Below are 13,301 nucleotides of genomic sequence, written 5' to 3'. Positions count from 1 at the left end.
GGAATAATAGAGCAGAGCCAGGTGGATCAGGAAAGTCAGGGGGTACAGTTTTAAGTAGGGTGGTCAGAGCAGGCTTCACTGGGAGGTTTTTTGTTTGTTTTTTTTTTAAGAAAAAAAAGACTGAAGAAGGTGAGGGAGTGAGCCATGTGGATATTCAGGGAGAAGCATTCCAAGTGAGGGATCAGCAAGTAGAAAGGCCCTGAGGCAAGGAAGCACCTGGCTTGTTTGGGGCTGGAGCTGTAGGAGGGAGGGGAGAGAGGACGGACATGGCATCTGGAAGACAGAGGGCACCCTGACTGTGTGGGGCCTTGCAGGCCATGGGAGGATTTTGATTTTGACTCCAAGTCGAAGAGAGACATCAGATGCTTTGGAGCAGAGCTGTGGCCTCACCTCATGCAGACGCTCAACTGTGGCCTGAGCCGGACACGGTGGAAGCAGAGAGATGAGTTAGGAGGTCAGTGCAGTCATCCTGATGAAGGGTGGTGGTGGTTCATCTCCAGCGGTAGCAGCCCAAAAGGTGAGAAATGGTCAGATTCTGGATACAGAAGGGAGAGCCAACTGGATTTTGGGGCAGATTGGTTGTGGGGTGTGAAAGACAGAGAGGAGTCAAGATGCTTTTTGGCCTGAGCAGTTGGAAGGATGGAGCTGCCATTTCCTGAGACGTGTGTGCAAGAACTGTATGGTCCGTCTCTCGGTGACTGTTAGAGAAGAGATACCTCGGGATTCTGGGCTTAAATGTAAGGCCTCCCTCCACCTGCTGGGGAAAACCTCGTAAAACCAATGAGCTTCCAGTTGTGCTTTTGAAAGATGAGACTCAGAAAGACTGAGGTATTCACAAGCAGTTTTTATAAGACTCGAATGAACAGTTTAAAAAAAAAAGCAGCAGTTTTTTTGCGTTGTATTTCCTCCTCCGTGCCAAACAATTGATTTGGCTTTTTTAGTCTTTTCCTCACCCCACTCCACACATTGAAATGCCACTTCTGAAGAGGAGAGCTGCAGGTGCATGCTGGCACCAGTAGAAGGAGCCGAGGAGCCCTGGGAAGACCTTTGAGCTGAGGCCCAGTCCGGGAGGACACCACCCTCTCTCAGACCTGCAGCAACGTCTGTGCCTCTGGGCCAGAGGCCAGATGTTTCTGGGAGGATGGGGAGGTGGTTCTAGAACTCTCTTGACAACTTTCCTATTCCACTGAAACTTTTGTATGTTGGTACTATCATGGCTAACATGACTCCAGGCCTCACGTGGAGAACTGACCAGTGGGGGGAGCCACAGACATGGAGCAAGAAAAGGAAAACAGTTACATGGGAAATCGTAAGTGGAGGTCAAATGGGTTTGGGAGTAACAGGAAATATTAGATAAGAGACGCTCTCACTTAGGATAATCTCCATCTGTGCTTATGGCCCTGATTTTCTTCTGTCAGAGTTAAAAAATATATATTGTATAAATAAAAAGAATAAGAAAATAGCACTTCTGTGACTCACACATTGGGCAGAGCTGCAAACTCTTGTGATAATCAGGGAAGACTTCGCAGAAGTGTTGGTGCTTGAGCTGGATCCTGGAAGGTGGGGAAAGATCGCCATGCAAAGAAGGGCTTCCCAGGTAGAGAGAAAGTATGTGCAAAAGCACAGTGTTATCTAGGTGATCCACTACTCTTTACCGTCTTAAGTAGGGTGAAAAGTCTCTAAAAGCAAGGCCCCGATTGTCTACTTAATCTGTATTACTCAGAAACGGTATTAAAGAAATGAAGGGGCAAGAATGTTTCTGGTTTTAATATTAAATGCACAAATCAGCACACAGTAACCTGAAAGAACATTAGGAGCATCTCTAAGGCGGAGTTCATTCTTGGACACATTTGCCAAAGCACAAATATGGAAACCCCACCCTCAGCCAGATCTGAAGAAATCAAAAGGCTGATGTGGTATAAATTCCTCTGCCCTGATTGCATAAAGGAGATCTGCCAACATTTTTGTCTCTGATATATTCCTTTCTGCACAAAGAGCTGAACTGGGTTCTTAAAAACCTGATCGTGAACTGAGATAGGCAATTCTGAATCCCCACCAGCATCTAGGAAAATTAACTCCTCACTGATCTTCCTAGATAAGCACCCAAGCTCCCCACTTCTGAGGTCTGCATCAGGATCTGCCTAGGTTTCTGTCACAGAGCAACTCCCTTTTTTGGCATAAGAATGTACAGGATGCCTGTGAAGTTCACACTGGGTCATCTAAGTCTCTTTAAATGCAGGATGATTCATTGCTGGGGGTGGGGGAGAGAGGAGAGTGAGGGGGAAGGAAGTGCTGAGCGGAGAGGCGGAGCAAAGTCATTATGAAATTGACTGCAGAAAAGCTCCGGCTGGGAGTGCTGGGGTCACATGTTCTTACTATTGGTATTTCAGCTACAACTTTTAAACCAGAGATGGGGGAGGGGTTGAAAGGCATCACCTTGTAACTTGATTGGCTTTCAGAGGAGATGCAGCCGATGATACCTGGCACATTGATTAGAATTACAATGGAGGATTAATTTCTCTTTTTATCTGACAAAGAAGAAAAGCTCTCCCATGACAGTACGGTTAGCAGCATGAGAATCTGGCTGTAGTGGTATGAGTGAACAATTTGTCTTCTCCTACTTGATTTACTCACATCCTAGCTGACAGGGTCTTCCATTCTGTGCATTCATTTTGTACTTAAAAAGGGATTGTTTGTAATTTACAGTTGAAGTCTGAGTGCTGTTATTCTGCTCTGTCAGAAAGCATCTGTGACAGGAGCTATCACTTCATGTCTGTGCCACGGCACAAAGCAAATCCGGATCTTCAGTCATCAGTCTTGAAAGCTCCCCAAAGTTGCCCAGCAGTTATACTTTGGAGAGGCCTGACGGACAGGGGTTCTGCAAATACCAAACTGCCTGACAACCCCTGCTGAAATCCCGACACAGACAGTCTCCTCTAGTTGTTTATGTCAAAAAGCTAAGTTTGCCAATGCATTTTTCTCTGACTCTTCCTCTTTGGGGTAAACTTGGTAAATTCCTCATAAAAGTTGTCTTAAACCCTGACCCTCATTTGGATCAGCTTTTCCTAGCCGATATTGACTCAAGAAAAATAAAGTAACTGTGAGAGCTTATAGCTATGTATTTTAATGTCATGAAGTTAGAATAACGATTTGATGGGGTTTTTTAGCCTGTTGTTGCCCCTGATCTTAGTTTGAAGGCACCCTAAGCTTTACCCTCACAACCCATCAACTGCCGCTATCTTAAGTGTAAACAATGGTGGCTTTGGGCTTTGCTTTTAATTTGGAAAATGTATTTCTTTTGAGGAAACAAAATGCCAAGTTGTTAATGAAATGCTTTTAATAGATTTCCAAATGCTCCTGGCCAATACCAAGCAAAGTTCAACTCACTCATTCCAAGCCTTAAAATGTTGTTCATTTTCTTTTCATGTAAGAAGAACTATGTTCTATAGATGATTAAGACCATAAACTCTTGTTATTTCATAGGTCATTGTATTACATTCAATGTCGGACATAGTTACATTCGTGAAAATGTGTCTAGGTCTTGCTTGCAAAATAACAGCGGTTAAAAATCATCTCGTTTCCTTTTGATGTGTCCTGTTATACTAAATATATTAGAAACTGTTTAACAAAAAAACAGATTTCCTTTTGGTGGCTTTGATTTGTTTTCTAGTGAAGTAGCAATAGTATACTTTGCATTATCCATGCCCAAAGCCATCTGTCATTAAAAGGTATCACCCCCAACCATTCAGCCATAACCAGCTGTAACTTCAGAAGGCTTGTGCTTTCTAAAACAGAGAGCAAGTTTTCCTTTAGCTTTCCAGGGTGGCAAAGTATTTGAGGACTCCCCCACCCCACCTCGAGAGATTGAATCTAACAAAGTTTTAGTCTTACAGATAAGCCTAACAGATTTTCGTTTTCCAGGCCCACATCAGGTCTACCAAGGAGATTATGCCTTCACCAATAGCTTACTCTCAGAGATCATTTTAACAGGGGGTAAGGTCCATGTTCTATACTGCAAGGCGGAAACCTCAGGAAGGTAGAAAAGTAACTAAGTTACTACTACACCACTGCAAAGAGCCATGCCTAAGCTCTCCAATTATGGGTTCTTAGAACTAATTCCTTCAACTTCCCAGCCCCATTGTCTATACCAGTGCTGTCCATTAGAAATACAATGGACACATGTCATTTTAAATTTTATAGTAGCCACATTAAAAAGTAAAAAGAAACAGGTAAATTAATTTTAACAAGATTTTTATTTAACCTAATATATGCAGAATATTTTCATTTTAATATTTAATATATGTATATATGTGCATATGTATGTGTGTGTGTGTGTGTGTGTGTGTGTATGTTCTAAGTCTTTAGAATCCAAGGTATATTTTACAATTACAACCCATCTCAAGTGCTTAATAGCCATATTGGACAGTACAGACCTATACTAAAGCATTTGTTTTTGTTTTAATTGTAGACAGAATCTTATTTAAAATTGCCTAATGTGTGTACTGTTAAGTCATAAACTGTTGGCAGATGTTTAAATACAATGATTTTAATTTCACTCTTGACTATTGGTGATGTCACTTTCATTACCCAGAAGCCTGGGCTGCTACAGTTTGGTGGAGGGTCAGGAAAGCTGATTCAGAAGGATTAAAGGATTCCTTAAAGGATTCATGTCCTTTAAGAGTCTCTGTGCCTCGAACAGAGCCCAGTGACTTCAGTTTGGGTGTGGCGAGCTGACCTCAGAGTCTATTGTGTGAGTGGTTTTCATTTCTGTTTTTAGTTTATTTTGCTTTTCTGGTCTCTCCAGCTTTATTTGGAAGTACAATCTAAGGAAAGTATATTGGTTTTGCAGGCACACTATGATTTGCTCAGATTTTTAAATGACATATGTGGGCTAACACCCTCCTTATAATACCATGGTTAAAGGTCTGTCAGTGTTTCCATTAAAAATTCAACTTTGGGGTATTTATTACACAGCCATAACAAATTGCTCCAGGCCAAAATTTGGCAAATCTTTCTTTGGCATAGGAGGAAATTCTTTTTAACAATTTTTTAAGAAGATATAAATAATTAAATGTTTACCATTTAAATTTACTCACGTGATTTTTTGGGGGGGGGATAGACAAGGCATTCAGACAAAACATGTTGTAACTTTACATTTTGTTTGTTTTACAAATTTGCAGTATTAATATTAGCTTTATAAATAAATTTTGTTGATGATTTACACAGTTGCCCTCCCACCACCCAAATTTTTAATGATCCTAATATTTGATTCTCATATTTGGAAGTCTGATCAATATACTGATTCTGAGAGGTACTGGATCAATCAACTATGAATCTTTAAGTTTCATCATGGTAAAAACAGACATTTTTCAAAAGATAAGATTTGTTTTGCTGTGAACTCACTGCAGATGGAAATGTCTTACTCATCTTTATAGTCTCAGGGCCTAGTTATTGTAAATGCACAATGAACGGCTGGTGGTAAATAAGTGATAAATACATAAAAAACATAGCTCAAGAATGAAGACTGTCTCTATTCATAAGTCTCATTTAAATATTCACTTATTAAATACTCACTATCTAATAACTTTGAAAAATCTTTGAAACTATAAAGAACATGCCACTGGATCTTTAACCTCTATGATTTCCCTCATTTCTGAACAACTCAGTGGATTATTGTTATTATTGAATGACCCAATGCTATGCAGGCACGAGCCAGTTCCAAAACTTTTTTGAGGCTGAGCTTTATCCTGTCTTATCCACCTCCCAGGAGCATTTGAAGATGCAGTGTGGAAGGACTGTAAAAAGTATGAAAAGCTACATAGGTACAATTGAAATGTAAATCCTCCCCACTGCAAACATGAAAGATAAACCCCTAAAATTACTGTGAAAGTAAACATGGTGAGAAGTACCTATACTTTTACCAACGTATTTGACTCCAAATGAAGTGAACTTATCTGATGTAGTATTGGGTTAACTGACCCCAAGGTTTTTAGATAAACAGGAGTGACTCTCACTTGCCTTACTCTGTGTTGTGTATCTTTATTTTCCTTGCAGAAAAGCTAAGGCATCTTTTGAAGTAGGACTACTGAGGTCCACTTTCTTTTAAGAATTCAAGCCTAAAACTCTAAATAATTATATCTATATTCTATTTAACTTCCAATCCATTCAGTCATTTAGTTGTTACAAGCTGCTGAGCCGTTTGTCTTTGCTTGTCTTTGTTTTGCTTTGAACTCTGTAAGAGGCTACTTCCAATGAAGACATATACTACATTTAAAAAGCCCTTACAATTTGGAGGGCCCGTACACTTGCTTTATTAAGTACTCTTGTGCTCCCTCTGCTGCCATGAAGAAAAGTTTCATGTTCAAGACCCTGGTATATTCCTTACAGAGTGTTCTCTTGGCAATGATGATGCAGATTTGTGCATAAATCAGGGCCCTTCTGAAATGCAGTACTATTTGACCAAACTGTAAAATGTAATAATTTTTCATTTTAAAAGTGCAAATTAATAAAAGGGGAAGGGAATAAAAAAGAATAAATAGAAGAATTAAGTTCTGCATCTGTGGCCAAATTCATCTAGACAGAGCCCTGTAGTATAGACAGTGTTCTTCCTACTATAATGCACTCAAGAATCACTGCGGGGTGGGGGCGGGGAGGGAGCTGGTTGAAAGACACATTGGGATTCCGTAGGTCTGGGGTGGAACTCTCATTCTGAATGTCTAAAAAGCTTCCAGATGCTGCTGGTGCTGCTTTGAAGACCATGCTTTTAGAAGCAAGATGTGATATGTAATTGTATGATGTAAAATATACTTGATAGGCCATTTTAAACCTTCAAAAGTAGACATTACCAAAACAGTGAAATAGATATAAGAGTGTTTAAACAATGCAGAACCCAGATTAGGAGGATGGCTCAGCCGGCCTTATTTCTCAATTTCCTTTAATTTCAAAGTTCGACTTACGCTTGCCTGAATACAGTATCAGGTTTATGACCAGGAGCATAGTACTACATCTTTGCTTACTGGCTTCTTGAAAACCCTGCTCTTCTTTCATTGAGTTGTTTGGGTTTTTTTGCATGAGAAAGTATTGTTTTTAAAGAATCAGGGCCAGTTATTTGTGACTGTACATTTAAAGTTTTGCCATCTGAAACTACAACATTTCAGTACTAAAGGTAATGAAACTGTATCATAAGTATTATGTTTATGTTGGACCTTGCAGGAAGAAATAGTTACAAATTTTAATGGCAGTTTCTGGCTTTAACCTTAATGGCTAAGTAAGTAAATGACACAGTTCTTATTAATTGTTCTTACTGTTTGGGTAATAAACGTATTTAGCTTCCTTGAGGGAACATTTAAATTAATTGACTAACTCTAATCTGAGTTACGTGTTTTAATGTGTTGAAGGTTGTTAAAATAAATTAACTGCTTGCATCAGTTTAATAATGAAAATGTTGCTCTTTTCTTTAACCCCAAATTCTCTAAATGTAAAATGTCTAAAAATAGAGTGGAGGTGGATGGGACAGTCTGCAGATTAGGAGTTGGAATGAAAACATCTCAGTTAAGCCAAAAACATGGCAACCAGTATTTTCTGTTATAAAAATATTTTAGATGAATTAATTTTTTTATGAAAGCTGTCTGAAACTGAAATGAAGAGCAGAAGTTCTCTGTTTATTCACAGGCCAGTAATAATAATACCTGCCTCAAAAAGCATACGTCTTTCTTGTGCAGAGCTAGCAGCTCCTGCTCCTTTCAGAAACCGGCACTGCCAAGGGGGGAAAGATATATTACTACCCGGTTACGTTCTGAGATATTAACCTTCACCTTGATAATGCTCGTCAACGAACACAACGCCAGGCAGAGCCTTTTCAGGAAACTGATTTTAATTGTCCACTAGAGGCTGTAATGAGACCAACAATGTCACTTTAGACCAACCTGGGGCTTAAACTGTAACCATCATTGATTTTTAAGTGAAAAAAAAAAAAAAAAGTTGTAGAAACGAGTAAACAGTAGTAGTAGTTCTTTAAAAATAGCTATGTATATGTGCATGGTATTTCAAAATGTGAGAAAAAAAATAATTTCCGGGGCTCTACACCTTCCTAGCTAGGGTGCTGATTTTTATTTCTGCAGCACCTTGGCTCTACAATACAGTTGTTTAAAAGCTGACACATTTCTCTTGGTGATTCTGTATCCTGCTTCAGTTGGTGACTAACCGTTAGGTCATAAGTAAATTCAGCCAAAAGGTTTCTCAAATACAGCTTCCAGTCAAATGGAGGCTTCCAGAGAAAAACTTACGTTGGAAGGATCGTATTTCTAGACAGTTGGTTCCAAGCACCTGAAAGAGGTCAAATGCTGCCCCGACACCTACCGGTCTTCCAGAATTATCTGCAGCCAGGAGAACGCCGCACTGAGCTCCCTTTAGCATGGCTGTGCCTTCTCTTCCTCCAGGTGCCACACCTGTTGGCCAGGTACCACCCCTCCAAAGAAGAGTCCTTCCCTTCCAGCTAACGCCTGGCGGTGGTACCCACGGAGGCACGGGGTGGCGAGGAGTCGAGAACCGCACTTAAATTTGAGTCCAGAGGAAGTTCTCCAGCGCGGATTCACGAGAACTGCCATCTGATGCTCGGTTTGCTTTCTCTATCTCCTACACTGGTTGCCTCATTTCCGATGAAATTAATGATCCCGAATTAGCGGCGAGAGAAGTGCGCGGATCGTCTACCCAGGGTAAAGCTGGGTAGTTCCATACCCAAAGCAGATTTCCGGACCTGCAGAAAGAGAAAGGAGAGCAGGGAGGTCACCAGCTTTCGTAGGCAGGAAAGGTGAGGGTGCACGTGCAGACAGGGGGACCCTTAAAACTTTCCTGAGTTGCACGCCAAGGCAATCCCCGCGGCTCGGTGGGCTGGCTTCCGGAACGCTGAGGCTAAACCGGTTTGAGGGTTAACATGTGTGAAGATCGGAGTCAGCCCTCTTAGACGCTTGTCGGCGCGCCCGGGACGAAGGGAACGTCGGGATCAGAATTGGCCCACCTCCTCTCCCACTTGGGGTATTTCATGGGCTCCGACTTGCAGCTCGACAGCCCTCGGAGAGTCCTCCAGGGTCCCTGAGTTGCACCCCGCTGTCGCTCTGTTCCCTCCAACTAGATGCAGGGACCCGGGAAGGCGCGCGAGGACCTACCGGTCACCGCTAAAATTACCTCATCGCTTCAGCTCCCCGCCCCTTTCCCAAACCTGAAAGCACTGTCCCCTCCAGACCCGGTCACCCCTCCCGCCCCGCGGCCCTCGATCCCGAGCCGGTCTTGGGGAAACGCGCCCGCCTCCCCGGGGGCCTCCGAGCCCGGGCTGCGCGCACCGAAGGGTTAAGGGCGCGGACCGGCCGCCGCGCTGTGCGCTCGCTGTGCTCAGAGCTGCTCGCCCCGCCGCCCGCCGGAGGGTGCCCCCCCCGCCCCCCCGAAGTCGGATCCCAGAGCTGCGGCGGCGGCAGCCAACTGCTCCATATTTGGCTTCTATTACACATTTACATACTGGAGCGAGCTAGCGAGCGAGCGCGAGAGAGCGCGAGGGAGGGCGGGCGGAGGGAGGAGGGAGGGGAGAGGAGCGGGGGGAGGAGGAGGAGGAGGAGGAGAGAGCAGAGTATACCGCAGACATCATTTCTACTACAGTGGCGGAGCCGTACAGGACCTGTTTCACTGCAGGGGGATCCAAAACAAGCCCCGTGGAGCAGCAGCCAGAGCTACAGCAGCCGCAAGACACTGTTTCTCTCCCTCTGCCCCCCCTTCCCCACGCAACCCCAGATCCATTTACACTTTACAGTAAGTGGCTATTTTTTTTTTCTCCTCCGATTCTTTCTCTCCCCCCTCCCCCATCTCCTTCTCCCATGATTTAGATTGAGATCCCCCCCCTACCCCCGCTCTCCCTAGAGGGGCAAAAGCAACAACCAGCAAACAAACCCCAAACCCCATTCGGCGGCACGGAAAACAGCTGGAAGAGGAGCGAAGGAAATCGACGCGTTGTGTTGTGGTGTGGTGTGTGTTTGTGTGTGTGTATGTACATACACCCTTTCCCGGCTCCAGCTTCCCGGGCCGACATCCCCGCTCTGGGAGCAGGGACAACTAGCAGGAGGGCTGCAGGGGCTGGGTGGGCGCCCGCCAGGCGAGGGGGCGCGCCCGGGCTGGGGGCACGGGCGGGCGGGGAGAGCGGCGGCGGCGCCCCGCTACGGCGGCTGCCGGTCCGGCCGCGAGTGCGGAGAGCCATGTCCTCCTCCCTGGAGGTGGCGCAGGGGGAGGCGGAGGCCGGGGGTCGCGCTGCCCCCTTCTCCCGCCGCCCCCTCCTCACTCCTCTCCCCGAAGAGGGCGGCGAGAGTGAGCGGGTCTGGAGAAGGGCTGGGCTTGCCCGCGGGGGCCGCCTGGCCTCGGAGCCCCGTGGTGGGGGGTCTCCCCGCGGAGGCCGGCCTGGCCGGGCGTGCGGCTGCGGACCGGGAAGGGTCTGCGCCCGCGGCCGCGCCGGGACTTCGCGCGCGTGGCCGGCCGCAGAGCGGTGGGAGAGCGGGGGACGCTGAGGGGTGGGTGCTGGGGGAGCGGGTGTGCGGTGCCGGGAGCGCGGCCGGAGTGGCGGTGGCGGCCCTGGCTGCAGCTGCCGCCGCCGCCGCCGCCGCCCTGTTGGTAAGGCAGCTTCCTGATCATGTGCAGCCGTCGCAGCGGCCCGGAGCCGGGAGCCCGCGAGCGCCCCAGCCCGGGCCGGCGCCCCCGCCAGCGCCCGCGGCCGGAGCCGAGGAGCCGTGGCAGGCGCTGCCCTGCCCGCGCCGGAGTGAACGGCTGTACGGCTGCTGGGAGGGTGAATGAAGCCGGGAGGAGGGGAAGGAGGAGGTGGCGGCGGCGGAGGCGCTGCGGGGACTGGGATGCGCCCTGGAGCCCCGCTGCTCGCTCACTCTGGGCCGGGCCGGGCCGGAGGCTCCGCCACTCCTGCGACCGCAGCCGCCACCTCCTACGTGGTTCCAGCGCTGCGCGCAGGCCGGTCCCGCAGGGGGCGGGGCGGGGCAGGGGGCCGGCCGGGCTGAGCAAGAGGTGAGGCGGTGGCGGAGCGCGGCGCGAGTGTGAGTGAGTGAGTGCGTGCGATTGTGAGTGTGTGCGCGCGCGCGCGCGGGGGAGGGGGCGGCCGAGGCCGTCGCGGTGGGGAGGGGGCCCCCTCTGTGGCCACTTGGCTGACTCCGCACCGCCCCGACCCCTTCTCGGCCACCCCCCCGCCTTCAGGCCGCCTTCCTGAACTCCGCGGCTGCTGCTTTCATTTTATTTCAGACCACGTAGGGGGCTGACTGGAAGCGATGAAACAATTCAGGTTTTCGAGGCAGATTGAGCAAGAACCTTAGCGGGAGGTGGAAGTAGGATGGGGGTGGAGATCCTGCCAGAAAACAAACAAAAAAATCAGTTTCCAAGGACTGTGGGGTTTGGTTCAATCCCGTGGCTGCTCTGTTTTGTTTTGCTTTCTTAGTATATAATCCTACAGATAAGAGGGTAATATAAATACTTCAGGAGATTGGGAAATTGCTGAAGAGTAGTAAGGGGGGGAAAAAAAAAAAGCCAGTCGGAAGCTGGTTATATAATGCGCGATGTGGCTAACGAGAACGGCAAGCTATTTTTATTTTGTTTACCGTATGCTGTGCAGTAGGGACTCCTACAAACTGGTTCTGTCCCCGAAGAGATTCTTAGTTTCCCTGTGAGATCCACAGGATACAATTAGCAAAATGAGAAGACCCTATTAAACCCACAGAATAAAAATTAATGGCTTAGAGTGGCATACTCCGTGCACATCCTGGTGCATGCACGGGAATGTGTGTATGCAAATAAGTTCTTTGCCAATCTTGTAGTCACATCTCATTGACATTTGTGTTTTATAATGCAGGCTGTTCTTAATATTTAAACATCATCGTTACATAGCGCTCACAGCAGTGGGTAGTTACTTGATGGTTATTTTTAGGCACAGCTAGTTACTTTTTCGACAGTGTTAGCTAAGCTATTTCATTTGGGTTTCTGAGGAGCCCTGCAGTTCCTAGAAGCCCCTGTCTTAAGCCCACCGGGTGGTTTATTTGGTGGGTGAAGGTAGTTTGACACTAAAGCTTTTTTTGTAATGCAGTGTTTGCCTGAAGAAACCACCAGAGAGAAGGATGAGAAAATCCTGCAAATGAACTCTTGGAAAGGGACTGCACCATAACGGTTAATGCTTTGGCATTTAATCTCCTCTGATTGCCCTCTGTGCCTGCATCAGTCAATATTTTAGCAGCTCCACAGATAACCGGGCTTGAGTGCCACCTTCTACATAAAGCAGAGGTTGAAGGACTCCCCTGAACCTTCTGCCTGCCTGCCTTTCTCATCTCGTAGATACCTGTCAGCGGGTGTAGGTTTTCGGTGTACTTACTCCAGCTCTGATCACTCATGTAATTAGATCAGGCTGCCATGGCAACAGACAGTGTTTCTCCGTCCATTCAGGTGGGTTTGTCTTGTGCCTGGACTACTCCCAAGTGTTTCATGCACAGTATTTGTGCTGCCCCAGCCAGAAGAGAGACTTTACTATTTCAGCTGCATCTTCTGTCATTTTTGGACGGGAGACACTGAATGATGCTTCTAGTTACTCAACTTTTATAAAGGAGACCAACAAGCTGTGCTTACTGGGTGCAGTATGTAAATGCATCTCCCCAGACAGTGAGAGGAGCCTGACCGTCCTGCTGGTGTTTATTGTGAACAGATCAACAAGTATTTGGTACTTGTTAGAAACCTTTCAGAGCTGACTAAAGCAACATTTCTTTTGCAGGCTGTCTGGTGCCTTTGGCCTTGCAGGCACTTAACCCTTTCAAGTGCAGAAGAAGTCATCCTTTAGAACTCAAGTTGCCAGTAGTCACAACTGGGTTTTCTAAAGGATTTATTCAGCGGAAGTAATTTATTCCAGAAGGATATCCCCATTGTCAGATTTGAAAACTGGACGGCCGTCATAATAGCAAAAAAATGCTACTGACAGTAGGCAGTCATTCTGAATGTATTCATTCTTAACTTGGATTTCTTGGCCATGATTCCTTACCTTTGTGGTAGTAGGTTAAAAGGTTTTTGTCTCAGGTAAGGGATGATGCAGGCCTATAGCTGGTAGAAATGTATGGTGCTTTTGCACAATAACTTGTACTCTATTTGGGAATATAATTTCATGGGCATTTAATAATTTAGAGAGCAGCATTCTGCTGTTTGCATTAGGGGACCACCTTATTAAGCCTGCTGAGCAAAGAAAAATAACACTGTTCGGAAACAAAAAAGGAAAGAAAAGTAGCTTTGGT

At 46.3% G+C, this 13,301-nt stretch overlaps 1 protein-coding gene and 1 long non-coding RNA gene across 10 annotated transcripts in view; one reads left to right on the top strand and one right to left on the bottom strand.

Moving 5' to 3' along the window:
- Positions 1–9,489, bottom strand: part of LOC309638848 — a 28,743-nt gene extending 19,254 nt beyond the window's left edge. Inside the window, exons 1-3 of one of the 2 annotated variants that reach the window (XR_014251327.1) lie at positions 9,339–9,489; positions 8,359–8,755; positions 1,480–1,553 (exon numbers count right to left, since the gene is read on the bottom strand). This is a non-coding gene — a long non-coding RNA (uncharacterized lncRNA). Of the gene's footprint in view, positions 1–1,479; positions 1,554–8,358; positions 8,756–9,016; positions 9,268–9,338 lie in introns of those variants that run through there. The other variant, XR_014251328.1, reaches the window with a different exon arrangement.
- ATXN1 (ataxin 1) overlaps positions 8,672–13,301 on the top strand; it is a 387,507-nt gene continuing 382,877 nt past the window's right edge. For 3 of the 8 annotated variants that reach the window (XR_014251303.1, XR_014251304.1, XR_014251306.1), the window contains exons 1-2: positions 8,795–8,809; positions 9,649–9,798. The gene's annotated coding sequence lies outside the window, so the exon portion shown is untranslated. Of the gene's footprint in view, positions 8,810–9,623; positions 9,799–10,916; positions 11,079–13,301 lie in introns of those variants that run through there. The other 5 variants (XR_014251305.1, XM_082415173.1, XM_082415174.1 and 2 more) reach the window with 5 other exon arrangements.

The sequence above is a fragment of the Balaenoptera physalus genome, assembly GCF_965194825.1.
Source record: "Balaenoptera physalus genome assembly, chromosome: 11".
Taxonomy (NCBI): domain Eukaryota; kingdom Metazoa; phylum Chordata; class Mammalia; order Artiodactyla; family Balaenopteridae; genus Balaenoptera; species Balaenoptera physalus.
This window is presented reverse-complemented; position numbering and strand designations above follow the sequence as displayed.